Source organism: Apodemus sylvaticus, chromosome 3 (genome assembly GCF_947179515.1).
Source record: "Apodemus sylvaticus chromosome 3, mApoSyl1.1, whole genome shotgun sequence".
Taxonomy (NCBI): Eukaryota; Metazoa; Chordata; class Mammalia; order Rodentia; family Muridae; genus Apodemus; species Apodemus sylvaticus.
Genome location: NC_067474.1, coordinates 16,238,256 through 16,265,146, shown reverse-complemented (window position 1 = coordinate 16,265,146; position 26,891 = coordinate 16,238,256). Strand labels below are relative to the sequence as shown.

Sequence of the window (26,891 nt, the reverse complement as noted above, 5' to 3'; positions counted from 1 at the left end):
ACCACCACTACCTCTTTCATTTCCTCTTCCCTCTCCTCCTCCTCCTTTTCCTCCTTCTTTCCCCATTTCTTCCCATAAAAACCTCACATTATTGTGGCTGTAATTAATGAGCACCTCCCTGTGCTCTTTTGGACACTACAGTACTGGAGTCCATCTTTCATTAAATACTTTTCAATATCTCTCTTCCTTATTTGGGCTATTTATTTTGTGTCTAGATACTCAATGCTTTCTCTGTTAAATCAGAAGAGTTTCACTTTTGAAACTCACTTTTGGGGGAAGACCATATAGTATAATTTATTAGAAATTATGTTTCCTCAATCAATATTCCAGTAAACTGCAACATGCTATAGAGTAAAAATGTAGGAAGTAAAACAATATAAATATTAGAAGAAATGACATGGACATAGGAACTGCCATCACCATGACTACTGTGTTTTATAAAGCAGTGGTGTAATGCTGTGAGAGGGAGCCTCTGGCGGGCCCATGCTGAGCCATCCTCTTAAACAGTCAAGTCATGTGACAGACCTAGTGCAAAGATGATTCATTGGTGAGGGAAGAGAACAGCTGGGAACAGGTGATAGAGTGAAGAAGGAGAGAGAGACTAGGAAATGGACAGAGACAGAGAGCTGGGGTAGCAGTTGAGCTAGCAGGTGTCTCTCACCTGGCAAGTGGACTACACAAGCTATTCCTAGGGAGTTGTTGAGAGGAGCCTAATAGAATTGTCATAAAAGCTAATAATGGCCCTACCTCCAAACAGTAAAGAAACCTCAGCCTGGTTCTGTAAAAACATCATGAACTTTCTGTAAGAACAGCGACAACAACTCTCCACGGGGGAAAAGCAAAAGACAAATGTCAGCCTGAACGGCCGCTTACCACTGCTGCCACCAATGAAGGACTTTGTAAATCAGAAAAATGTCAAGATACTTAAAATGCTGAGAAGAAACAAAAATAGTCTAAATCGCATTCCTAAAAACATACGTGACAGTTCACGGGAAAGAAAATGAGCCCATTGCAGTTGACTGTACAAAGGACTGCACAGATCCATTCATAAGCAAACCATTGCCATGTCGACCCGATCTGATACCTGAAACTCAAAAAGCTTGGCGAGCCACCATTTATAAAGCTCTAGAAAAGTAGGCTGCTGTTAGCCAAGTGGAGAGAAAACAGAATGATACAAGCCCTACAGAGAAGAATTTTGCAATCGTTGATTAAACTGGCAGCTCACAAGCAGAAGCTTCAGATCTACCAAAAGGCCATTCACACTGTATGAAAATGATACCCTACGAACTGTGCATCAGAACACAAGGGAATTTTCTCTACTAAAAGACTAGTGATAACTACATTACCCACGTGAACAAAGATTCTGGCTGGAACAGCTCAATACTGGTGTCTACTTGTGAGGCATCTACAAAAAAATCTTGTCAGAGTGTTCAACCTGAACTTCGTCACAAGAAAGTGGTCATATCAAAAGGTTAAGATGTGGGGTTCTGTAGAGTACTATTAGTTTAGACTCTTCCAAAAACCCAATGCAATAAAAACCAAAGGATGTGGGACAGTTCAAAAATTAAAAGACACTTAACCATTGTGTTTATCACCTTATTTCCAAATGTTAGAATCTGTTATAGAAATGAGAAAACCACACAGTGGAGAAACTGTGTGTATAAACAAGCTGCTTCTGAGACTTGGCCAGAATTCATATAGAATGGAAAGTGCTGAGATGTGTCTGTCTGGATGAAGTGCATCTCAGTGTGCCAAACAATGAGGCAGAAAACAACCACACTGCCCAGCCGGAGATGCCTTGCTTCTTGCCCAAACTAAGCATAATTATGTCTATTTCAGCAATGGCCTCACTGACAAAATTAAAAGCTCTTGAAGTCCCTTATCAATCAAACAAGCTTATTAGCTAGAAAACATGGATAGAAGAACTTCATGGACATATTACTGTGTTCACTACAGGGGTAAAAGACATGATCCAGATGTTTCCTTGAGTCATGATTGGACCAACTACCATCCAAGCAAACTAAAACTTCACAAACTACACATTGAGAAGCATACAGAAAAGCGAGTCATTATATTGTTTGATGCTTGTTACAGAGACCACCTTGAAACATATTCTACCAAAAGAGGAATGATCTACTGGAACAGACATACGGTGTTGGGAAATGCTAACGGGGAGGTGTTGAGGGAAACACTGTTAACTGTGCTGGGCAGGCGCATTATTGTTCACCCCAGCTGCTGGAACTGAGCTGAAGCAAACAGTAGCGTCAAATGCCGTGGGGTTGAGATCATAGCACAAGAGCTGTAACCAAGGCCAAGCATGCTGGGACACATCCAGAAGGAAGAATTGCTTCTTCTCAGGCAATGCCTAACTGTGGAGACTAATGAGTCATTGGCTCTAGAGAAGGCTGTTCACAGTTTCTAAGAGAAATTAAGTCCTTGAAGTAAGCGGTTGGGAACTGAGGAGGTGCTGACAGTGGAACGGTGCCTCACATTATCTCTTGTCAGCTAGTTTATTTTAAATGTGATCATTTGTAATACATGAAACAAAATTTGAGAATACAAACAAGAAAGACTGTAACAGTGCACCTCTGCCCCTGCCCTAACTTTGCAGCCTCACGGTTCTCAGATCAGCCTTTCCTGTGAATCCACGTGTCTACAGCGGTAAAAGCATTCACACAGCTTTGCAAATCCGATTGGAAATTAACTTTATAAGTCCTGTCCTTCTTCTCTTTCCCTAATCCCTCAGCCTCCTGCCCTGTGACTGTTCCTCACCCAAAGCTGCTTCTGGCACCGCTGTAGTCTAAAGGTCTTCAAAAGGCTCATAGTGTTAACTAAGATTCCATCTAAGTGCAGTCCTTTGTTAGTGACAAAGAGCTGTGGGTAATGCATATAACACACTAATATATGCAGCATAACAATTCCTTCAGGGTACTAAAAGTCATGTGAAAATCAGTAGCCTGTGAAAAGAGAATTAAGACTGAAGACTATAGACCCTACAAAGGCAGCCTGTGAAAGCTCTCTCAGGAAGACTCTCCTATTAACCTCTGGGCCACTGAAGCCATTTAAAACCAATTCTTGGACTGAAACTGTAACTCACTGGCAGAACACTTATTTAACATACTTAAAGTCACACCAAAAAAATCTGTAATTTTTCTTATTCTTCATTATGTGTATATTTTCTTAAGAATTGCATTTATGCCAGGCTGTGATGGTGCACGCCTGTAATCCCAGCACTCTGGGAGGCAGAGGCAGGCAGATTTCTGATTTTGAGGCCAGCCTGGTCTACAGAGTGAGTTCCAGGACAGTCAGGGCTATACAGAGAAACCCTGTCTCAGAAAAAAAAAAACAAATCCAAAAATCCAAAAAAAAAAAAAAAAAAAAAAAGAATTGCATTTATGACTGGAGACATGTCTCAGCAGTTAAGAGCACGTGTGTTCTTGCAACGGACTTCATGGTGTCTACAACTACCTGTAACACTAGTTCCAAGGAATCCAATGCCTTCTTCAGACCCACCTTCTTCACACTGCCTGTTGGTGAGAGCCTATGCTAGATGATATAGATATAGATATAGATATAGATATAGATATAGATATAGATATAGATATAGATATAGATATAGATATAGATATAGATATAGGTATAGGTATAGGTATAGGTATAGGTATAGGTATAGGTAGAGGTAGAGGTAGAGGTAGAGGTAGAGGTAGAGGTAGAGGTAGAGATAGAGATAGAGATAGAGATAGAGTATAGATGCATTTGTTCATGGTGAACAAAAGAGGAGCTCATCCTGCCCCCTTAAACACACATACACACACACACACACACACATACACACACACCACACCATATCATTCTCTCTTATGAGTGTCATTTGCTCTTGTCTTTGCTGAGTGTGCCCTCCCCAGATACTTTCATGTATAAATACTTGATTCACGATTAGTGTTAGATGCCACATAGCAAGAAAAGGACTGCTTGTAGCAGTTTCTCAATCTCCACTAGGAATCTGCAGTCACCTGGGCACCCTGAGCATCACTGATCCTGTTCCCCATCTACTATAGCTGGGAATTCCGTCTGTCTATGGAATCCTTACATTCATAGAATTCCTTACATTGACTACATCATTCATCTGTGGTAAATGTTACATTGTGTACATGGCTTAAACTATCTCAAAACTAGAAGGGATGTATTTTTTTCAGTTCTAATATGCATGTATTTTATCTTTTTAGTTATTTGATATTGTGTTAGTGTTAATCCTGAGATTCGTAACAGAAAGCCCAATCCATTTTGTGTCGAATTTAGAACAAGCTTAATTAAATATTAAATACAGACCAAGAGATGGAATTTTGTCTGGATCAGTCCCTACAATTTGCCATGAGGCTTGTATTATTTTTCACAAACTAAAATTCCCAGCATTCTAGGAAATTACCTAGTCCTTAAACACACCGGGCTTACAGGTTAATTTGAGGCAGTAGATTAGAACAAGTCACTGCTTAACTGGGTGTGGTTTTTGTCATTAGTATATAAAATAGTGGTACATCCTACAACCAAGTCTAGCTGATTGAAGAGTGGTACTTAAGCCGGGGTCTTCTCTTTCTAGAAATCTGGATCAGTGCAAATACTGCATTTAATGTGTGATAGCACCTCTAGATTCCACCTGTTCACATATCAGTCTTTTGCATTTCTACTGACATTCCTTTATCCAACACAGAAAGAGAGAGAGAGAGCATGAGAGAGAGACAGAGAGAGAGTGAGAGAGACAGAGTCAGAGAGAGAGAAAGAGGGGGAGAGAGAGGGGGAGAGAGAGGGGGAGAGGGAGAGGAAGAGGAAGAAGGAGAGGGAGGGGGAGGAGAAAGGAGAGGGGGAGGAGGAGGAGAAGGGGGAAAGGGAGGAGAGGGGGAGGGGGAAGGGAGAGAGAGGGGGAGGGAGAAAGAGCTTTTTCTAGAAACTTACTTTGTTTCCCAGGTTCCAAAGATTGTTGTTTCCCATCCATTCTCACTTTCAGGTAGGCAATGGCAGATCTTCCCAGTAACCAAATTTACTTATGTTCAGCTTCTGCAAGACAAGTCAAAACTAAGTAGAATGAACGTGAAAGTCCTCTCAAGTGTGCTGCCGTGGAACAGAAATAGAAACCTTGGCAGAGCCACGTGAGTCTCTGAAGCTGGAGAGCCCTCTATGCTGTCTCACACAAAGGCAAGGCAGCTGCACCTTTGCACTCAACATAGTCTCAGTCTGTGTAGAGCGCAGCCTTAGCTGAAGTAGCTTCCTCCAGCAGAAAGCAATTTCTACGAATAGTTGGCCAGCTGAGTGCTCACCTCTATACAGAGGTCAGGAAGAGGAAGCGGCGTTCCCTCCATCCACTGGAATGTTCATACGAGGAGCCAGTCTGACATAACTCAGCTACTGCCTGTCTGTGAGTTCTTTCTGCTCACATCTTTAAAGATAGGCGTTCTTTGTCATAGTGCAGGAGAGGAAGGACCACAGATACAAATGATGCTTTGGGGTGGTTTTGAACCATCTCCATAGTGTTTAGATGTGAAGTTCAGAAGCATGAAGTGTGCCTAGATCGTCACACAAGCAATTGCACTATTCACCTCTAAACTTAATCTTGCAAAACTGAAACGCTGCACTGGCTCCATGTTCCCTCCCATTCCTGGTCCCCAGGATCACACTAGATCCTGGTGTCTACCATCCTGTTTTCTGTCTTCATGGATTTAAATGTGTGTGTGTTTGTGTGTGTGTGTGTGTGTGTGTGTGTGTGTGTGTGTGTGTGTGTGTATGGTGTGTGTGTGTGTGTGTGTGTGTATATGGGGGGGGTGAGGTGGGAGTGGGGGGATCACATGCTGTTTTTCTTTTTGTGCATACTTGTTCCACTTAGATTCTGTCCTCACACCTCATCCAAATGCCCTTCCTTCTTGGGACTAAATATCCATTCTACATGTACACTACATTTGTTTTTCATTCATCTGCTGTAGACATTTGAATTTCTACTACCCACCTATTGAACATCCCAAGTAGTCTGCTAAAAAAAAAATGGGTGTAAAACACCTTCACAGATGCTGAGTTCAATTGTGCAATTGTTGAACAGGATTTTCCATCAGTTCCATTTTCATCATTTTGACCACCACATTTGCATCATTGGGATTCCATGGGCAAGGCTTCCTTGCCTTTTCCAGATATATTTGTTTGTTTGTTTGGTTGGTTGGTTGGTTGGTTGGTTGGTTGGTTGGATTAGGTACTGGCCACTCAAATTGTTTGGAGGTGATTGTTTACTATGACTTTTTATTCTCATTAATAAAATTGAATGTTTTCTCATTTGCTTGCTGGCTTTTTATATTTTTTGCATCTTAGAGAAGTTTCTATATAAGTCCCACTCCTCTTCTTTCTACTCCATCACCCTTTGCTTGACAGGATCTCTCTATGTAGCCTTGTATGGCCCTAAATTGATATGTAGGTCAGGTTGGCCTTAAACTCTGCTTGCCTCTGACTCATGAGAGCTAGGACTAGAGGTGTATGTCCCACACCCAGCCTCCGTTTGCTCTTTTTCAGACAAAAGTCTCATGGAGAAAGTATGACCTTGAATTTGTGTGATCTTCTTGTCTTTACCACCCAAGAGACAGGATCACAGGAATGTACTTGATATTTTTGTTTTTTTAAGAAATGCAATCTTCAAAACTGGGTTTGCTGTTATATGTCTGTCATCTTAGCACTCAGGAGGCAGAGGCAAGAGAATTACAATTTCAATGTCAACCTGGTTTACACAGCAAGTTCTAAGCCAGCAAGAGAGGGGAAAAGAACTGAAATCCCTGAGGGCCAGCAGAAAGAATGGAAACATGCAACCTCGGGAGGCAGGAGCTTAGGGTGACCCTCCAGAATGTACTAGAGACCTGGGAGGCTAGAGACTCTCAGGACTCAAAGAGGGGGACCTTAGATAAAATGCCCCACTTTGGGGAGAGGGAACTTGTAGAGGCCACCTCCAGCAGAAAGACAGAGCATCAAATGAGGGAGAGGGAGGCCATCCTACAGTCAAAACTCTGACCCATAATTGTTCCTGTCTGAAAGAACTGCAGGCATAGAAATGGAGAGGAACCTGAGGGAAAGAAGGTGCAGCAATAGGCCTAAAGTGGGATCCAGCTCAAGGGGGAGCACTCACAAAAAGGGGTCTAGCATGACTGCACTCTGGAAGACCCAACAAGCAGCTGAAAGAGTCAAATGCAGATGTTTGCACCCAACCAATGGACAGAAGCTGCTGACCTCTGTGGTTGAAATAGGGGGAAACTGGAAGAAGCTGAGGAGGAGGGCAACCCTATAGAAGTATCAGCAGCCTCACCCTGGACCCGAGATCTCCCAGATACTGGAACATCAACCAGGCAGCATACACCAGCTGATATGAGACCCCCGACACATATACAGCAGAAGACTGCTGGGTCTGTGTTCATTCAGAGATGATACACCTAACCCTCAAGAGACTGGAAGCCCCCAGGGAGTGGAGAGGTCTGGTTGGGTGGGGGTGGGGGTGTGGGTGGGGACATCCTTGTGGAGACAGGGAGGCAGGGAAGAGGTATGGGATATGGAACAGTAGGAGGATGGACTGGAAGGAGAATAAAATCTGGAGTTTTAAACAAATAAATAAAGTGGGAAAAAACGAGTTGTTGGAACTATACATAGCAAGGCTTTGTCAAAAGGAAGGAACGAAGGAAGGAAGGAAGAGAGGGAGGGAGGGAGAGAGGAAAAGAGGGAGGGAAGAAGGAAGAGAGGGAGGGAGGGAGGCAGGGAGGGAGGGAGGGAGGGAGGGAGGAAGGAAAATACAATCCTAAGATTTTTTTCAGTTGTGCTAATTTCTCTTTAAGATAAATCAAATTTTTCAGCTCTATTTTATAGTATGATTTCCATACTCGAGAAATCCTTTACACTCACTGCTAAAATCATTAAGCCAATGTCCTCGATTTAATCTTTAAAGTTGACTAGCCAGCACTGAGTCACCGCAATCTTCGGGGTCAGACAGGAAAAGAATTGACGTCATTACCAAATACCACTGCATAAGAGCCTGAGAAAATGGCAGCTGAATGACACAGTTGTGCAATCAGGTGTGATGAGCAACAGCCCTGGCCAAGCCTGTTGGAAGGCCTGGGCTCCTCCCTGACCCCCAAGGATGCCCTGGTGAGGTTGCTGTGACTCTCTCTCTGACACAAACTCTCTCAGTGAGTTATCAAGATGTTTCCTCTCCCTCACAAGCCACCTAGCCTGGGACAAGTCATGACTTGGCACATGGTATGCTCCAGGGACAAATGAAGCAGGGGACGTGTCACACAAAGGGGCTTACACCACGAGCCTCAGCACTGGCAAGCAGCTAAAAACAGAGCCACATAAAAATAAACCTTCACCTTCTCACCCCAAACAATAAAGATGGTTTCCAGAAAATGATACAGTCTGAACAGCCTTGAACTTAGCTCACTCCTTTCTCTGGCTTTTACTTTTTTAAAACAAACAAACAAAAAAAAAAAAAAAGTAGACCTACTGGCCAAGTTGGTTTGTATCACTAAACTGTACCATAGCTCAAAACAGACCTACAAGGCAGGCACTGCAGTGGTGGTACATTTGAAGCAGTTACTATTATCCATTAACTTACTATCCTAAATGAATGCAAATGTTTCCAGGGCAGAGAGAAGACAACATCCAACTCAACTTCTTTTCTCCAGACCAGTCTTCTTATGTAGCCCAACCCGGCCTGGAACTCAAAATTCAGCCTCAGCCTCCTAAGAGGAGGCTTACAGTATTACAGGCATGCACTGTCATACCTAGTTTACAAGCCAGGGTATTTTCCCCCTTTTTTATTAAGTGATCTTTTTACTTTTGAGATTATAGTATAGTTGCATCATTTGTCCTTCTACATGCTCTCAAATTCATAGCTACTTCTTATTTATTGTTATATTCATATATGTATATGCATATGTATCCATAAATATATAAATGCAATCTACTCAGTCTGTATAATGTTATTTGTATGTATATATTTCAAGGCTATTTGGTATTGGATAACCTACTGGTGTGATCTTCCTTGGGGAAAGCTATCCCTCCTGCTGTCACAGCCCAGTTTTAGTCAACTACATCAAGAAACCCCAATCACAGATAACTTTTTCTCTTCTCTCCTCCTCTTCTCCTTCTCTCCAATTCCCTCCAGTTTATATAAAAGAAAGGAAAACCATGAGATGGTTTGGTTATCTGAGGTTGGAGATGTAGCCAATCATGTTCACCTAAATGTCTCAAGGCCTAATATAGTGTGCACCAGCAAACCCAGGGACCAGTGGTACTTCATAAAGAATCAAGCACTGCAAACAGCATGAGCCTGAAGGCAGTTCACACCCCGAAGCACTCTTCTAAAGTATTTCCATATGCCCTGGGTGTCTGTTTCATCCCATAAGGCATCTCACAGAAGGGGAGACCCAAGCTGCTCCTGCACCTGCACAGGCTCTGCGGGAAGGCATCAAAGGTCCAGGTGTTAACACGTCTGTTGTCACTACTGACCTCTCAGCCTGTCCTGTCTGCAAACCACTGTAGGGCCCTGGCCAGATTTAGAGCTAAGGGCAATCACAAGCTTGCAACCACACCCTAAAGATTCAACAAGGAGTAGTTCTGACATCTATGCAGAAAAGCATGGAGACACGGGACTTACTCTGGCTGGCCTCAAATTCACAGATCTACCTGCTTCCTCCTCCTGAGTACTAGATTTAAAGACCCGTGCCACTATGCCTGGCTCCATTTAGTATGTTTGTAAATCAGATTTTAAAATTTTGAACCTTAACCTGTAAATAATTGAGGAATGTTTTAAATTGTGGTGCCTGGGCTTTCCCCTCTCTCCCTTTATTTTTATTGTGCATTTTTAACTTAATTGCACTGATTTTTGATTATGACTTCTGCGCTTGGAGGAAATAGAAACTCTACAGACACACTCACCCCTCAGTAACCCAACATGTGCTGTGGGTTACTCTGGGCCCTACAGCCTTTGTATCATATCTAAGCTTACTAGGAGATATGCTGGTCTCTTGCAATAGCTGGAGTTTTATTCATTTCTTCTTTTTCCTACTCAAATTTGCTTGCCAGTTTTCCAAAAGCACATGTTCCTGTCACTTGTGCCTTTGGTTTGTATCGGAGGGGGTCATCAGCCATTGGGTGACAGCCTGATGGGAGGGCCTGGGTCAATGCAACCCCTCCGACAGAACGGTGCCTTATGTTGCTGGGCATCAGAAACCTCATTTCCAGTGCTCCAATACTGAGAACATCCACATTGTCACTGATAAGAGGCACATGGAAAAGATGATAGAACACTGAGAAAGCTGAGATTATCCTCAAAAATAGCATTATCTAGGGCAGTGGCTCTCAACCTTCCTAATTCTGTGACCCCTTCCCTTAATACAGTTCCTCATGTTGTAGTGACCCCCCCCCCAGCACAAAACAATTTTTGTGGCTACTTCATAAGTGTAATTTTGCTACTGTTATGAATTGTAATCTAAATTTTTTTGGAGATAGAAGTTTAGCAAAGGACTCATGACCCACAGGTTGAGAACCACTGGTCTGGGGTTACGTCATCTACAACTCTTCTTTGATGTTTCATTCTTTTGGCAACAGAATCTATGTATTTAACATTCATATTTCCAAGTATCTACTTTTAGAACTGATGGCCTTTGACTCATCTTTCAACTTACATATTTTCAATTTAACAATAATAGAAGAGCAGTCCACATTCTGCAGAAATGGTACTTTGACTTTTCAGTTGCTTTATTGTTTTGCAGGCCAGGGTCTCATTTTATGGTCAAAGCTGCCCTTGAACTCAAAATGCATATGTGCCTCAGCCTCCCAAGTACTGGAATGACAGGTGTGAGCCTGTTGTATATGTTAAATTGTGCTCTTTCCCCAACTCAGCAATAACTGGGTAGTAATTTCTTTAGGACTGAGTGGCAGAATCAAGTGGGGCTTCCTTCCAGTGAGCTGCACAACCAGGAGGAGAGCAATCAGAAGTCTGGTCCAGGAGCTAAGGTATGCTTCTTGGCTTCATTGGGACACAACCCACTGTCATTCCCAGTCATTTATCTAGAGGACTTTTATGAAATAATTTTTAAGAGGACATCGGTACAGGGAGAAAGTTTCTGAACAGAACACCAATAGCGTATGCTCTAAGAGCAAGAATTGACAAATGGGACCTCATAAGGTTACAGAGTTTCTGTAAGGCAAAGGACACCATCAAGAGGACAGATCAGCAACCAACAAATTGGGAAAAGATCTTCACCAATCCTACATCAGATAGAGGGCTAATATCCAATATATATAAAGAACTCAAGAAGTTAGACTCCAGAAAACCGAACAACCCTATTAAAAAATGGGGTACAGAGTTAAACAAAGAATTCTCACCTGAAGAACTTCGGATGGCGGAGAAGCATCTTAAAAAATGCTCAACTTCATTAGTCATTAGGGAAATGCAAATCAAAACAACCCTAAGATTTCATCTTACACCAGTCAGAATGGCTAAGATTAAAAATTCAGGAGACAGCAGGTGTTGGAGAGGGTGCGGAGAAAGAGGAACACTCCTCCACTGCTGGTGGGGTTGCAAATTGGTACAACCACTCTGGAAAGCAGTCTGGCGGTTCCTCCGAAAACTGGGCACCTCACTTCCAGAAGATCCTGCTATACCACTCCTGGGCATATACCCAGAGGATTCCCCACCATGTAATAAGGATACATGCTCTACTATGTTCATAGCAGCCCTATTTATAATTGCCAGATGCTGGAAAGAACCCAGGTATCCCTCAACAGAAGAGTGGATACAAAAAATGTGGTATATCTACACAATGGAGTACTATTCAGCCATTAGAAACAATGAATTCATGAAATTCTTAGGCAAATGGATGGAGCTAGAGAACATCATACTAAGTGAGGTAACCCAGACTCAAAAGGTGAATCATGGTATGCACTCACTAATAAGTGGTTATTAACCTAGAAAACTGGAATACCCAAAACATAATCCACACATCAAATGAGATACAAGAAGAAAGCAGGAGTGGTCCCTGGTTCTGGAAAGACTCAGTGAAACAATATTTGGCAAAACCAGAACGGGGAACTGGGAAGGGGTGGGAGGGAGGACAGGGGAAGAGAAGGGGGCTTACGGGACTTTCGGGGAGTGGGGGGGGGGCTAGAAAAGGGGAAATCATTTGAAATGTAAATAAATTATATCGAATAAAAAAAATTTAAAAAAAAAGAATGTCATTTAGGTTAAAAACTAAAGCTAGCTGTGCTTGGTTTTATGCCTCATATTTGACTCTGCATCATAACTTCATTATTTTCTTTAGAAGGGACATTAAATCTCTTAGGTTTTATTGTAATTTCTGGCTTTTGTGCTTGATACAACTTGATTTTCAAACCCATGTTTGCTTCTATTCTTTCTCTGCAAGGTTTTGGAGTTTGGGTATTTTCTTTTTGTCTTTCTTTCTTTCTTTCTTTTTGGTTGGTTGGTTAGTTGGTTGATTGATTGATTGATTGGTTGGGTTGGGTTGGTTTAATTTTTGGTTTTGTCAAATTTAACAATCCCAAATCCAAACTTATTTTCCTCTTCCTGAACCCTGGTTATTTTCTTCTTCTTACTGTTCCTTTATTTTCTATCCACTGTCCCAAAATAAAATGTTTTTCAAGAGCACCTTCTTCAGCAGCGTCCTGGCCACACCTGCCAACTTTTCCCGGAACCCGTATCCTCAGATATGCCTTCTCTTTCTAGGTACTACATGTTACCCTCACTCAGGCCAACATATTTCCCCAAACCCAGAATATTACAATACTGTCACCCTGATTCTTTTGCACACTAGACCACACCTTGGAAACTAAAGCCTACAGACCAGACCAGTCACTGGGTGACTGGTGAATGATAAACAAGCTAAGACTTGCTCTTTCATAGATGTTTGAAAGTATCTGAAGGAAAAATTCTGTAAAACCCCAAATTTATGTGACCTCAAATTTTCAGCATCTTGGGCCTAGGGAGGTCAATAGTCTGGTAAAGTACTTTCTTTACAAACTTCAGCACCCACATAAAAAGGTGGGCATGTCAGTACACACCTGTAATCCTGGAATTTAAGTAAGAGGATGCTTTGGGGAGTGAACTTCAGGTTCAGTGAGAGATTTTGTCTCAAAAGAAATAAGATGAAGAGCTACTAAATACCAACCTCTGGCCTTCTCATATATAGGCACATCCATGAACACAAACACAAAGTTCAGCTTCCATAATACAGTCTACCCAGCCACTCTGAGTTCTTTATATATTATCTATCACCACTTTCAAACCACAATAGCAGGTTGGAATAGACATAAGAAATAATGCCAAGCTAGGCCTGGTGACACTCACCTTTAATCCTAGCCAAAGGGAAGTAAAGACAGACAGATCTCTGTGAGTTTGAGGCCATCCTAGACTACATAGTAAGTTCCAGAACATCCAGGGCTACATAGAGATACCCTGTCTCAAACTAACTAACTAACTAACTAACTAACTAACTAACTAACAAGACAGAGAAAGAGAGAGAACACAAGACCCACATGGTCTGAAAGAGTAACTATCTGACCCTCTATATACATGTCTGTGCCTCGATCCTAAATCATAGTTCTTCTTTCCTGCCCTTCTCAAAAATAACTAGAACCATAACACAACATGTCTAACAGAAGTAGGGACCCACTGTGTGACAACATTTTATTTTTAAGGGGACATAGTAAATAGAAAATCCAGCAAATATAAGCAGCTTAGATCATGAAAGACTGGTCCGTCCATGTCAGGACCTCAGAAAGGTCATACTTTAAGCTTTGGCTTTTTCTAGACAACACACAATTCATCTTTAGGACAACCCTGTCCATAATTCTCCATGCCCCCTTCTTTATGCTTATGATTTGGGTCAGAGTAGCTGTCCAGAAAGTTAACCAACAGTCTTTATGGTCTTATAACAGCATGGTCAAAAATCTACCCACTATTAGTCAGACATTTAATGTGCACCCTTTGGTTCACAAGTGCATTTGTGCACAAATAATGTAGTCTCTCTAGTGATAAGTGAATAAGAGACATCTAGTGTCTGGTCTGGTGTAAGAGCACTCTTTGTTATGATGAACACTTACTGTTTCCACCTAGGAGAATGATCCCATGCTTCTTCCTGACAAGCCCAAACTGAACAAGTGCCCTATATCTGATCTTGTGTTCTCCCAAGTCTATTTCCTTATTTCCTTAAACATAAGATTTGAATGTTGGTCCTGGTTAGTATGTCAACTTGACATACATGTGAATAAGGACCCTCAATTGAAGAATAACCTTGATAAGACTGGCCTGTGGGCATGTCTGTGGACCATTTTCTTGATTGATCATTGACAGAGAGACATGGAAGTATCCAGCCCACAGTGAGAGGTGCCATTCCTAGCCAAATGGTCCTGGGGTTGCTAAACAAGTTCAAGGAAGCAAACCAGCAAGCACTGCTCCTCGTGGTCATTGCTATAATTCTTGTCTTCATGTTCCTATCTCGACTTCCTGCTTTGGCTTTTGGCTTCTCTTGATGATAGGCTGTGATGTGGAAGTATGAGCCAAATCCCCCCACCCCAAGTTTATTTGGTCAGTGTTTTTCACAGCAACAGAACATACCTTTCAATGGCCAAGTTACACACCAGAATCTTTACACCCTTCAGATAAAAAGTTCAAAGACGATAGTTACTGTTTGAAAGTGTGATGGGAATAAAGTAAAAGAAACTGTATGCCCTGCATCTGCAGAAAGTTTGTAGACAGGGCACACACAGAACATGAAGTTTGGCATTTCTACAAGTCCCTAGGGTCTGCCAGTCTCTCTTCTATCAGTACCAAGGTCACAGAAAAGTACACACCCAACCTTTATGTTGGTGCTCAGAGACTCAAGTTCTCATACTTGCACAGCAAGCACTACCCACTCAGCCAACTCTTCAGCCCCAAGCTCCAAATGCTTTATATAAAAAGAAAGAAATGTGAGGATCCATTATTAACAGAGAGCATAGAGATCAGGGTTCCCCTTGGGTTTGGCAAAGTGCCTGGAAGAACAGACAGGAGCATAACTCACCAAGAAAGTTTAACTCCAGAGAAACTTAGACATTCCCTAGAAAATGCCCTTTTCTATCTTTCATGAGTCAGAGCTAGAAAACCTAAAAATCTCAATTTTTTTTTACTTAAAAATATATTTGAATGACTCTTAATTCCACCTATCTTATTTGCTTAGGAGACAAAAATATGCAAAATGTACTTGCAGGTACTCTTCAGTGCCTATGGTATTCTGGGTAACCAAGCATAAAACAAAGAGACTTCTCTGTGTCTCTTTGCAGCATAAGAGGGAGATAGCTAAACTGTGACAATTGATCGAGAAAATCCATGTAATGTACTGAAAGAGCAAGCACCCTGGCTGCCACCTGCACCGTGACGATGGCCCTTCCAGATGCAGGAGCTCCTACTCAGCATATTTTAGACCCATAGTTGCTATGACAGGAAGAATGAACCTTCAGAGCCCAGAACTGAGCAAACTCTACTGTGTGACATGGGCATTTCAGGTAGCATTTATATCATCATTGGCCCTTCCATAAGGGAGGAATATCTAATGCTCAGACAGGTAGAGATCATGCTTGGAAGGCATTTTCCAGAATAAACTGACTTTTTTCCCCTGCCCCCTCATTCCTTCTAACTTCACAGGAAGAAGATAAAGTGATCCTACTCTTGAAGCCTTTGCTGTGCATCCCAAGGGTCCTGAAGGTCAGTGTGAGACTCCAGTTTGGTCATCACTAAGAATATGCCATAAATGATTTGCAGTAGCAGGGCAAAATGCATCTGATCAACTATGATCCAGAGTTATAAAATAAGTTGTCATTCCAAGAAAACTCTTAAACAAAGATTTTAAAGAGCTGAATCTCTTTAGTGTTATCAAATATGAGTCTTTGTTTTTAGCTACAATTCATGTCATTACCCACATGCGTTGTTCCTATAAACAGTAAGTTTATACACCATACTTTAAAAATATTATTTATTTGCCAGTATAATTTGCATTATCACCTTAAAAAAATAACTGCCCAAAAATGGTCTTGTAGAAAAAAAAGTATAACACTAGATATCAATACTGTGTTCAGGTTTATGCTACAAGCCTTTTACGAAGGCTCTCTCTGTGGTAGATTAAATTCTTTGGGAAACTCAGATCAATATGTTCCTCTATGAGCTAAAAAGAATAAAACTCTTCATCTAATTCCATCAGTTGTTTGGCCTGGAGTCTCATTATAAGCTTGGAGAAACTGGGAAGCAAGCATATTGGAGCTGACCTGCCTGCTTTGAGGTCACAATGTACTCCTCATTTTAACACAGCCAGGAAAAGCTTTGCTGTGCTTTAAGCTGCCAAATCACTGAAGTTTTAGGTGATGAATCTATTATTTATTAACAAGAGGTTGTGCTCATTTGTGTAAGCAGAAGGCATGAAAGCTCTCTTCATTTTAAACACTGTGACCTACCAAAGAGGAAAGTAAAAAGATAAAGACTGTACTACAAATGCCGCACTTCATCAAACGAGGCCAACTGAGAATCACCAGAAGTGCAAAGATGTGAAGTCATGGGGGTATGGGGGTATGGAAGGCAGGTCTAATAATCAAACACACCACACACACACACACACACACACAGCTGGAACAAGCTGCGCTGCCTGAAGTACCAGGGTGCAAAGCTGTCCTTCTCAATAGGCTCAATAGGTATTATGTCCTATCAAGGCCATTGTTTGCCAGAGCTCAGGCCTAACAATGTCCCATTGTAGCAGATGCAAGGGAGAGTTCCAGGTCTCTCCCTTCATTTTCAGCCTCAGATTCAGCCATCCTCCTGTGGGCTGCTCTGCGCATACACCATGTCTGTGCTGCCGGCACATACCACAGATGCCCTGACCAGGTTTGGAGATATTGGAAATCTTTGCCCTTGCTCTGATTCTGATAAAATATAAAGACTACTGCAATTATTTACAAAAAGATGGCACCAGAAAAACAGACTGTGGAACTGCCTGCCCCAGCCTCCTGCCTTCCTGCAAGGGCACATTTGGATCTACAAGGATACGCCACAGACAGAAGACACTCAGAGGATTTTGTACAAATATTTGATTTGAAATGTCTGTTTTTAAAAGGAACTTAAAGACCATCTTCAGTTACTCATAAGAGGTTGGTTTTGCTTAGCTAAACCTGAAATGGATAATAATCACTGCATGGATTTTTTTTAATGCTTCGTGAATTTGCATGTCATCCTTGAGCAGGAGACACGCTAGTCTTTGTCTCATTCCGATTTTATTATGTGTGCTGCTCAGTGAACACCACTGAATGGATGTTTAGTTCCCAGCCTAAAACAACAAACCTATGAGCATGCGGCTACTAACTGCAGTTCTTGATTTCTGCGTCATGTGAGATCTTTGTACTTGCACTACTCATAAAAGAATTGTAAGAACCTTACTGTAAATGGCTATTAAGGAAGTCGTGGATGACAGTCGCACATGGAAGTCATCTCTCCATGATGTATCACTTCCTACGAGAAGCAGGTGATGAGCTGAAGCAAGAGTTTGAACAGTGCCTCTTGACTCTTTCAACAGAGAGAAGATGCTTCTGGGGCTGTCTGGATGCTCTGTGTTCTTTGCCTTTTCGTCCTGTCTGGGATGGAGGACCTTGATATACTCCTCTAATGCCCCACAGTGAGAATGCCTGCCTGAAGGAGCAGCGGGTGCGGAAGGATGCTGTGAGTCCCTTTCCTTAGCCCCTTTGAAAAGGAGGGAGTTACCCTGGCATCCAATCTCCCCAGCTGCCCTTGGGTTTGTCGCTATGCATGCATCTCTTCCTTTATCTGTAAACTGCAGACAGTAACTGTCTACTATTTCTTATTGAGATTTGTTGAGGAAACAGAGACTGATTATAGGTAAAAGTACTTTATAAAAGTCATCTGTGTTTGTGTTAACTATCTATGGGGAAATGCATTGAGTTTGCGTGCATGCCACAGGCCTTTCAGCATCTGCCCTGACAGGTGTACCTCTTCACGCTGTCTCTTCAGCCTTGCCTCTAAGCACTGCTCCTCTGCTCCTCTAAGCACTTATAGCGCCTGTGTCTCTTCCCTTCTTGGACTGTCCCTGTCTTAGTGACTGAGAGCTGAGGCCCAGCATGGAGCAAGTTGACTCTAAGCTCTGGGGTAAAAGCTTTGAAGAGAACTAAGGGAAGGGGAGAAGTTGTTGGGGGCGGGGGAAGTCACAAGGAACATTTTTCTATCCAAACCACAGTGACCTTTCCTAAAGTGGATTAAGAATTTCACATTGTAAGTTGTCTTATATTTAATGTGTCCATCTATGTTGTGCATTTTTTTAAATTCCTTAGGTCCCAAATCTTAATCTATACCAACCTCTTAGTTCATTGAAGTGGCATATGTTTTGCTGATTGTAAAAGAACAGAAATATATGTACTATTTCTGACCAAATGTCACATGAAACTTAGACAAATATGGAGAAATATCCTTCTCTTGTCTTCACTGAAACTGTGAAATAGAATGTGGATTAGGCGATCTCTTCTGCTTAAGGTCAGTCAACTCTGGTGCTTTTCCCTCCATGTGTATTAATGCCTTTTCTTCCTCTAGCCTGTCAGGTTTTAGTAAATGATTGACTCACACTGATGGACTCACACTTTGTAGATTCGCCCATTGCACCCAGAATTTCTCTGAACTTAAGTCAGCTCAGCAAAAGAGGAAAGTGAATATCAAGGCAGAATCTGTGCAGGACTGTCAACACAAAGGAAATGAGGCCCTGGCTCTTACGGGCCTTTCCATCTAGTGAGTGGATCCGAATTTTAATAAAGCGAAGTCAGTGCTGACTCTGCACTGCTCTATGCATAGTCATATGCTAGGGAGGGAGGCCCAGGGACAGAGGCTCGAGAGAGCTGAGTACTCAGCTAGAGGAGAGGGCTGACCTCAAATGGAATGCCCTGGAAGTGCTGTGGCTCTTAAACATTCTAATGCAAACAGAAGTCATTCTGCTGCAGGTGAGAGACTAGTGGCCCAGGCTTCTATTAACTGTCTCACAATAGGGCGGATCAAACCCTCTCTTCAAACAAGTGTTGTCAGCTACTCTATCAGACATAATTACCCTTTCTAATCTTACAGTGACTTCCCTGCAGGTGCTGGAGGAAGCAGGTTAAGAATGTCCCCCAGCTTATCTGGGTATATTCTGCCCAGTTGAAGGTTGCAGGAGTAAACTTTATTAAGCATTGTCCTGGCTCATCAGGTGGTGTCAGCCTTCGGGGCCAGCTGATCAAAGTCCACCTCTGAGTTGTGACATGAATTTGCTTGGGTCATTTGCTTCATCAGAAGCCTGAGACTGGCCAGGTCAAAGGCACTTGGTGAAATGTGGCTTGGGATGAGCCTGATTTGTTCAGTGCGGTCATATGACCCATAGTCACCTTGAAGGCAGACTAATTATATGTGACAGTGCGGTCCCTGGTAGTTCGTAAGCCTGGAGGCCGGCAGCATAATGCTGTGACTCAATAAAACCCACCCTCCTCTGACCGTGCGGTCTAAAGCCAGAGCTGGATAAGCAGCCGAGTGGGAAGCAAAGGCCTGGCTGCTTTCTACATTTCCTGTTGTGAGTAGATTAAGAAGAAGGAAACTTCATGGGGAACATGCATAGGCATGAATCCTAGATATATTCATTTTTATTACATTTATATATATATGCTATATGTATATACATATATGTGAATGTACATGCACAAACATGCACACACACACAAACACGCACATACATGTGCCTCCATAGAAGTCAGAGGACTGACTTAGAGCTGCTTTCTCTTCCTACTATGTGAGGCCTGGAGATTAAACTCAGGTCATTAGGCTTGGTGATGAAGACTTTGTCTCTGAGCCACCTTACCAGGTGGTTTTTTGGTTTTTAATTGGTTTGTCTTGCTTTGCTTTGCTTTTTTCTCTCATGCATTGTATCCCAACCACAGTTTGCCCTCCACTCCCCCAAGTCCTCCCTGAAATCCACTACTTCCCCTCTGTTTCCCTTCAAAAAAGTTTAAGAAGTAGGCCTCCCAGGGATATCCACTGAACATGGCCTAACAAGTTACAGTAAGATTAAGTACAAATCCTCATATTAAGGCTTGACAAGGCAACCCAGTAGGAGGAAAAGGATCCCAAGAGCCCGCAAAAAAGTCAGAGTCACCCCACTCCCATTGTTGGGAATCCCACAAGAACAAACACCAAGCTATACAACCATATTGTATGTGCAAAGGACCTGTATTCGATCCATATAGGATCAGTCTTTGACTCTTCAGACTCTGTGAGGCCCTATGAGCTCTGCCTAGTTGATCCTGTGGGCCGTGTTCTTATCATGTCCTCAAAACCTCAGGCTCCTACAATCCTTCCTCCCTGTCTTCTGTGGGTTCCCCTGGCTCTCCCAAGTGTTTGTATCTGGGCCTTTGTATCTGCTTCCATCAGTTGATGGATGATGCCCCTCTGATGACATACAATTGGACTAGTATAGCAGAAAATTATTAAGAATCCCTTCATTAACTTTTTTTTGCCAGTTGTATTTGGTTCTATCCTGGGTCTTTGAGCTGTCCTGCCTCTGGTTCCTGGCCATCCAGGCAGTGTCAGTCAGTGCGGACACCCTCTCATGGTATGGGCTTCAAGTTGGACCAGTCATTAGTTAGCTATCCCAACAAGTTTAGCACATCTTGCAGGCAGGACAGATTGCAGGTCAAAGGTTTTGTGGCTGGAGTGATGTTTTAGTCCCACTGTTGAGAGAATTACTTTGTTATAGAAGATCACCAGATCAGGCTCTGTATGTCTCATTTCTAGGACACTTTGCTAGGGTCATTCTCCAAGAATCCAGCCATTTTCCACTGTAGTAGGTTTCTACATAGTCCCCTAAATCAACCCTCCTTTCCAGTGATCTCTACACAGTGCTCTCTCCCTCTGTCCCTCCCACCACCCTCTGCCTGCTCCCTCTTATTCCTATCCCCACACATCCCCAGTCAACACACTCTTCTATTTCCCCTTCCCAGGGAGATTCATGTGTTCCCCTTGAGCTCTCCTAGTTATATAGGCTCTCTAGGTCTATGGATTATTGGTTATTCTCTACTTAAGAGGACCTAATGTCCACTTATAAATAAGTAAATACCATGTTTGTCTTTCTGGGGCTAGGATAACTCATTTAGTATGATCTTTTCTAGTTCCATCTATCTGCCTGCAAATTTCATGATGCTATTGCTTTTAACAGCTGAGTAAATATACTATATTTTCTTTATCCATTCTTTGGTTGAGGGACATCTATGTTGTTTCCAGTTTCTGGCTACTATTAATAAAGCTTCAATGAACATGGTTGACCAAGTATCCTTATCATTGGATGGAGTGTCCTTGGATACTAAGAGTAATATAGCTGGGTATTGAGGTAGCTAGACTTCCAATTTTCTGAGAAACCACCATTCTGATTTCCAAAGTTGTTTTACAAGTGTGCCCTCTCACCAGCAATATAGAATGTTCCTCTTGCTCCACATCCTTGCCAGAATGAGCTGTCACTTATATTTTTTATCTTAGCCATTCTGACATGTGGAAGATGGAACCTCAAAGGAGTTTTGAATTGCATTTCCCTGATGACTAAGGGTATTGAACATTTCTTCAAGTGTTTATCAAAAATTTGAGATTCCTCTATTGAGAATTCCTGTTAAGATCTATATGCTATTTTTATATTGGATTATTTAGCTTGCTGATGTCTAGTTTCTTGAGTTCGCTATGTATTTTGGATATTATTGTATTTGTATATATTTGGATGTATTTTGGACACCCTGTAAGATGTGATGTGGAGTTGGTGCAAAATTTTTCCCATTCTGTAGGCTGCCATTTTGTCCTATTGACGGTATCTTTTGCCTTACAGAAGCTTTTCAGTTTCGTGACTTCTTAGTGCCTATGCTATTGGTGTTCTGCTCAGGAAATTGCCCCCTTTGCCAGTATGCTCAAGGTTATTCCCTACTTTCTCATCAAACAGATTGAGTGTATTTGGTTTTATGATGAGGTCTTTCATTCACTTGGGCTTGAGCTTTGTGCAGGGTGATAGACATAGATCTATTTGAATTCTTCTACCTGCTGGCATCCAGATATACCAGCAGCATTTGTTGAAGATGTTTTCTTTTTTATAGTATAATTTTGGTTTCTGTGTCAAAAATAAGGTGTCTATAGGTATGTAGATTTATGTCTGGGTCATCTAGTCAATTCCATTGATCAATCTGTCTGTTTTTATGACAATACCATGTGGATTTATTACTATAGGTCTGCAATACAGCCTGAGATCCGGGATGGTGATACCTCTGGAAGTTCTTTTATTATACAGAATTGTATACCCAGTTACTCCGAGTTTTTTGTTTTTCCATATCACATTAAGTTTGTTCTTTCAAGGTCTCTGAAAAATTGTCTTGGGATTTTGATAAGAATTGTGTTGGATTGCATGTGATAAGATGGCCATTTTTGCTATATTAATCCTACCAATTCGTGAGCATGGGAGATTTTTCTATCTTCTAATATCTTCTCCAAATTCTTTTTTTTTTCGTACAAGTCTTTCAGTTGCTTGGTTAAAGTTACACCAAGATATTTTATATTATTTGTATCTATTGTGAAGGATGCTGTTTCCTTGATTTCTTTCTAAGCCTATTTTTTCACTTGTGTATTGGAGAGCTACTGATTTTTCTGATATAATCTTGTATCCAGCTACTTCACCAAAGATGTTTGTCAGCTGTGGGAGTTACATGTACAACCTGGTAAACATTTTTGGGTGTAACTTATATACAGTATTATATAATCGGTAAAGTTACTTTGATTTCTTTCTTTCCAATTTGTCTCAACTTGATCCCCTTCAGTTTTCTTACTGTTCTAGCTGAACTTTAACTCTTATATTGAATAGTTATGGAGAAAGTAGACAGCCTTGTCTTGTTCCCAATTTTAATGGAAATGCTTTTAGTTTCTCTTCACTGAATTTGTTATTAGCTTGCTGTATATTGCCTCTATTGTGTTTAGGTACGCCCTTTATATCCATGATTTCTCTAAGACCTTTATCATGAAGAGGTGTTAGATATTGTCAAAAGCTTTCTCGACATCTAATGAGATGATTATGTTTTTTTTTTTCTTTCAGTTTGTTTATATGGTGGATCACATTGACAGATTATCATGTGTTAAACCATCCCTGCAACTCTAGGATGGAGCCTACTTGATCATGGTGGATGTGTTCTTGGGTTCAATTTGCAGGTATTTTATTGAGTGTTTTTACATCAACAATCATGTGTGAAATTGGTCTGAAGTTCTCTTTCTTGTTGAGTCTTTGTGTGGTTTAGGTATCAGGGTGACTGTGGCCTTATACAATGAATTTGAAAATGTTCCTCCTGTTTCTATTTTGTGCCTAATTTGAGGCATATTGGCATTAGCTAGTCTTTGAAAGTCTGGCAGAATGTATGTATGCATACATACGTAAGGGGAGATTAAGACACAAAGAAAACATAGTAAAACACTAAAATTGGTAATCTAGCTAAAGAGTATGGAGAAGTTCATTGTGCCACCTGGCTACTTTTCTGTAGCTTCAGAATTTTAAATGCAAGGACACATGTTTCAATAATCACATGAAGCTAACTTACACTGTTTGCCAGTAGAAACACTGCCATTATGAAATTTTTAGACAAATGGATGGAGCTGGAGAACATCATACTAAGTGAGGCAACCCAGTCTCAAAAGATCAATCATGGTATGCACTCACTAATAAGTGGATATTAGCCTAGAAATGTGTAATACCCAAAACATAATCCACACATCAAATGAGATACAAAAAGAACGGAGGAGTGGCCCCTGGTTCTGGAAACACTCAGTGTTTACAGGGCAAAACCAGAACAGGGTAGTGGGAAGGGGTGGATGGGGGAAAGGGGGGAGGGAAGAGGGCTTATGGGACTTTCGGGGAGTAGGGAGCCAGAAAAGGGGAAACCATTTGAAATGTAAATTAAAAAATATATCGAATAAATAAAAAAAATAGGAAAAAAAAGAGAAGATGGAAAGAAAGTTAACATGTTGAACCATCTAGGAATTCCAGAGGTCATTTCACAGAGACTGTCAGCAAACAGACACAGCTAGCAACATTTCATGTTCCTCATTCAATTATATTAGAAATGAGGATAAAATGGAAATGTATTAGGAATGAATATAGGAAAGTGTTCAACATCCTTGCCATAAGGGAAAATGCACATTAAAACTTGATTGGTAAATCGAGAAAGAAAGAAAGAAAGAAAGAAAGAAAGAAAGAAAGAAAGAAAGAAAGAAAGAAAGAAAGAAAGGAAGGAAGGAAGGAAGGAAGGAAGGAAGGAAGGAAGGAAGGAAGGAAGGAAGGAAGGAAGGAAGGAAGGAAGGAAGGAAGGAAGGAAGAAAGAAAGAAAGAAAGAAAGAAAGAAAGAAAGAAAGAAAGAAAGAAAGAAAGAAAGAAAGAAAGAAAGAAAGAAAGAAAGAAAGAAACACTGGCAATAAAGTGATAATTAGGACAATAGAATTCTGGAAAGGATAAGACGAAGAACTTCATAGTAACTTAGACCTGCCTTTATGTTACTTGGTCTTTTTCCCTTGAAGCTTTTAATATTTTGTAGTAGTTGGTTTTGTTGCTGCTGCTGCTGCTGTTGTTGTATACATTTTTTATTTTGATATCATGTGTTAAGGGTACTTTCTTTTCTGGTCCAATCTCATTGGTGTTCTGTAAACTTCTTGTACCTTTATAGGCATCTCCTTCTTAAGATTAGGAAATTTTTCTTCTAGGATTTTTTGTTAAAAATATTTTCTGGGCCTTTGAGCTGGGATTCTTCTTCTTCTTCTTCTTCTTCTTCTTCTTCTTCTTCTTCTTCTTCTTCTTCTTCTTCTTCTTCTTCTTCTTCTTCTTCTTCTTCTTCTCCTCCTCCTCCTCCTCCTCCTCCTCCTCCTCCTCCTCCTCCTCCTCCTCCTTCTCCTCCTCCTCTTTCTCCTCCTTCTCCTCTTCCTCCTCCTCCTCTTCCTCCTCCTTCTCCTCTTTCTTCTCCTCTTCCTCCTCCTCCTTCTTCTCTTCCTCCTCCTCTTCCTCCTTCTCCTTCTCCTCATTTCTTCTATCATACCTTCAACACCTGAGATTCTCTCTTCCATCTTTTGTAATGTTGATGATGCTTGCATCTGTAATTACTGTTTAATTACCTAGATTTTCCATTTCCAGGATTCTCTTAGTTATTTTCAGGACTTAAATAGTTTTATTCATTTCCTTCAACTGTTTCTTTGTTTTTCTTGACTTTCTTTAAGGGATTTGTTAATTTCCGCCTATTTTTTGCTTATCATTTCCTGAATTTCCTTAGAGATTTATTCATTTTATCTTTAAGGACCTCTATCATCTTCATAAAGTTGGTTTTAAGGTCATTTTCTTTTGCTTCATCAGTTATAGAATATTCAGGACTTCCTGTAGCAGGATACCTGGGTTCTGAGGGAGGTATATTTCTCTGTCTATTGTTATTGTGTTCTTATACTGGTGTCTAGGCATCAGGGTTTAGAGTAATTATAGATCTAGCCATGATTTCTGAGTTTGTCTTTGTTGGATGGGTGCTTTTTCTTTGGTTTCTGTTTCTTCTCTGGTTTTCTGGCCAGAATGACCTGTAATTGAACAGAAATCTCTACTCAAGGCTGGAATTCTGGCTGTCTTGGACTCTGATCCACAGAACTTAGAAACCAAGATATGGTGACAGGAAGTAGTGAGGTAGTTGGGGGTAAGGTGGGAAGACAGTTGGGACCATGCTGGGGTGAGTGGTTTACCTTCAGTTACAGTGGTCAACATGTCCTCTGGTCTAGTAGGGTGCCTCTACTGGAAATGGAGGTTGGTATTAGTGATGGGAGGAGAGGGCCAATTGGGCAAGCACTGAGAAAATGGGGGTTCTCTGTGTACAACTAGACTACCTGGGGTTCCAGTAGCTGATGTGCCCTTTGGTGGGCAGGGGTCTCCCATCAGAGCTGTGAGCTTGGATGTGGTGACAAGAAGAGGAGCTCAGTTGGGAGCAGGCTAGATGGGCACCAAGAGAGTGTTGGTGGTCTGTGGGCAGGGGGCTTACCTGGGGTTTGCCAGTGTGGTCTCTGGTAAGGCAGGGGTTAGTCTTAAATATCATACCCACCAATTTTCTCTCATAAATTTCTCTTCCTCAATCCTTCTTTTGCTAGGAATGGATTTCAGGATTTTCACATTTAACAAGCATCTTACCACCCCTCCAGACAAACACTTATTTGGATGAATCCTATAAACAGACAGATCTGTTCTTTAGGAACAACTATTCAGTACTTTCCTTCCTAATACACCGATCTCCGTCTTCAAAATACATATGTATCATTCTCACTTTAACCAAGACTTACAACCAGTTACTGTATAGGATACCAAATAAGATGGGAAATGGAAAAAATATCTTTTTGAAAAAGTTATGAATTTTTCTCACTTTTTTTTCATTTTAGATGTCTCTGATATCTACTTAATTCCATGTCCTGTGAGATAATAAAAGTTAGTGCTAGCTAAATTAGCACCTGATCTTGTGTGAGCAGAGGCATCATGCCCATGCCATAATACCAATTAGAAAGTTTGTTATTATGAGAAAGCATACACCTAGAAAGCTAAGCACTACTCAATAGTCACCCAGCTCTGTGGCCCAGAGACATTCACCTCCAATGCCCTAATAACCTTTTTAGTCACAAAATGTTTCCTATGAGGGTGTCTTAGGGTTCCCATTGCGATAAAGAAACACCGTGACCAATGCAACTCTTATAAAGCATAATATTTAATTGGGGCTGGCTTATAGGTTCAGAGATT

At 41.4% G+C, this 26,891-nt stretch overlaps 1 non-coding gene across 1 annotated transcript; it reads right to left on the bottom strand.

Moving 5' to 3' along the window:
* Positions 1-17,252: 17,252 nt before the first annotated feature.
* LOC127681855 (U6 spliceosomal RNA) lies at positions 17,253-17,355 on the bottom strand. The gene has a single exon (XR_007977209.1). It is a non-coding gene; the product is annotated as a U6 spliceosomal RNA (small nuclear RNA).
* Positions 17,356-26,891: the final 9,536 nt, after the last annotated feature.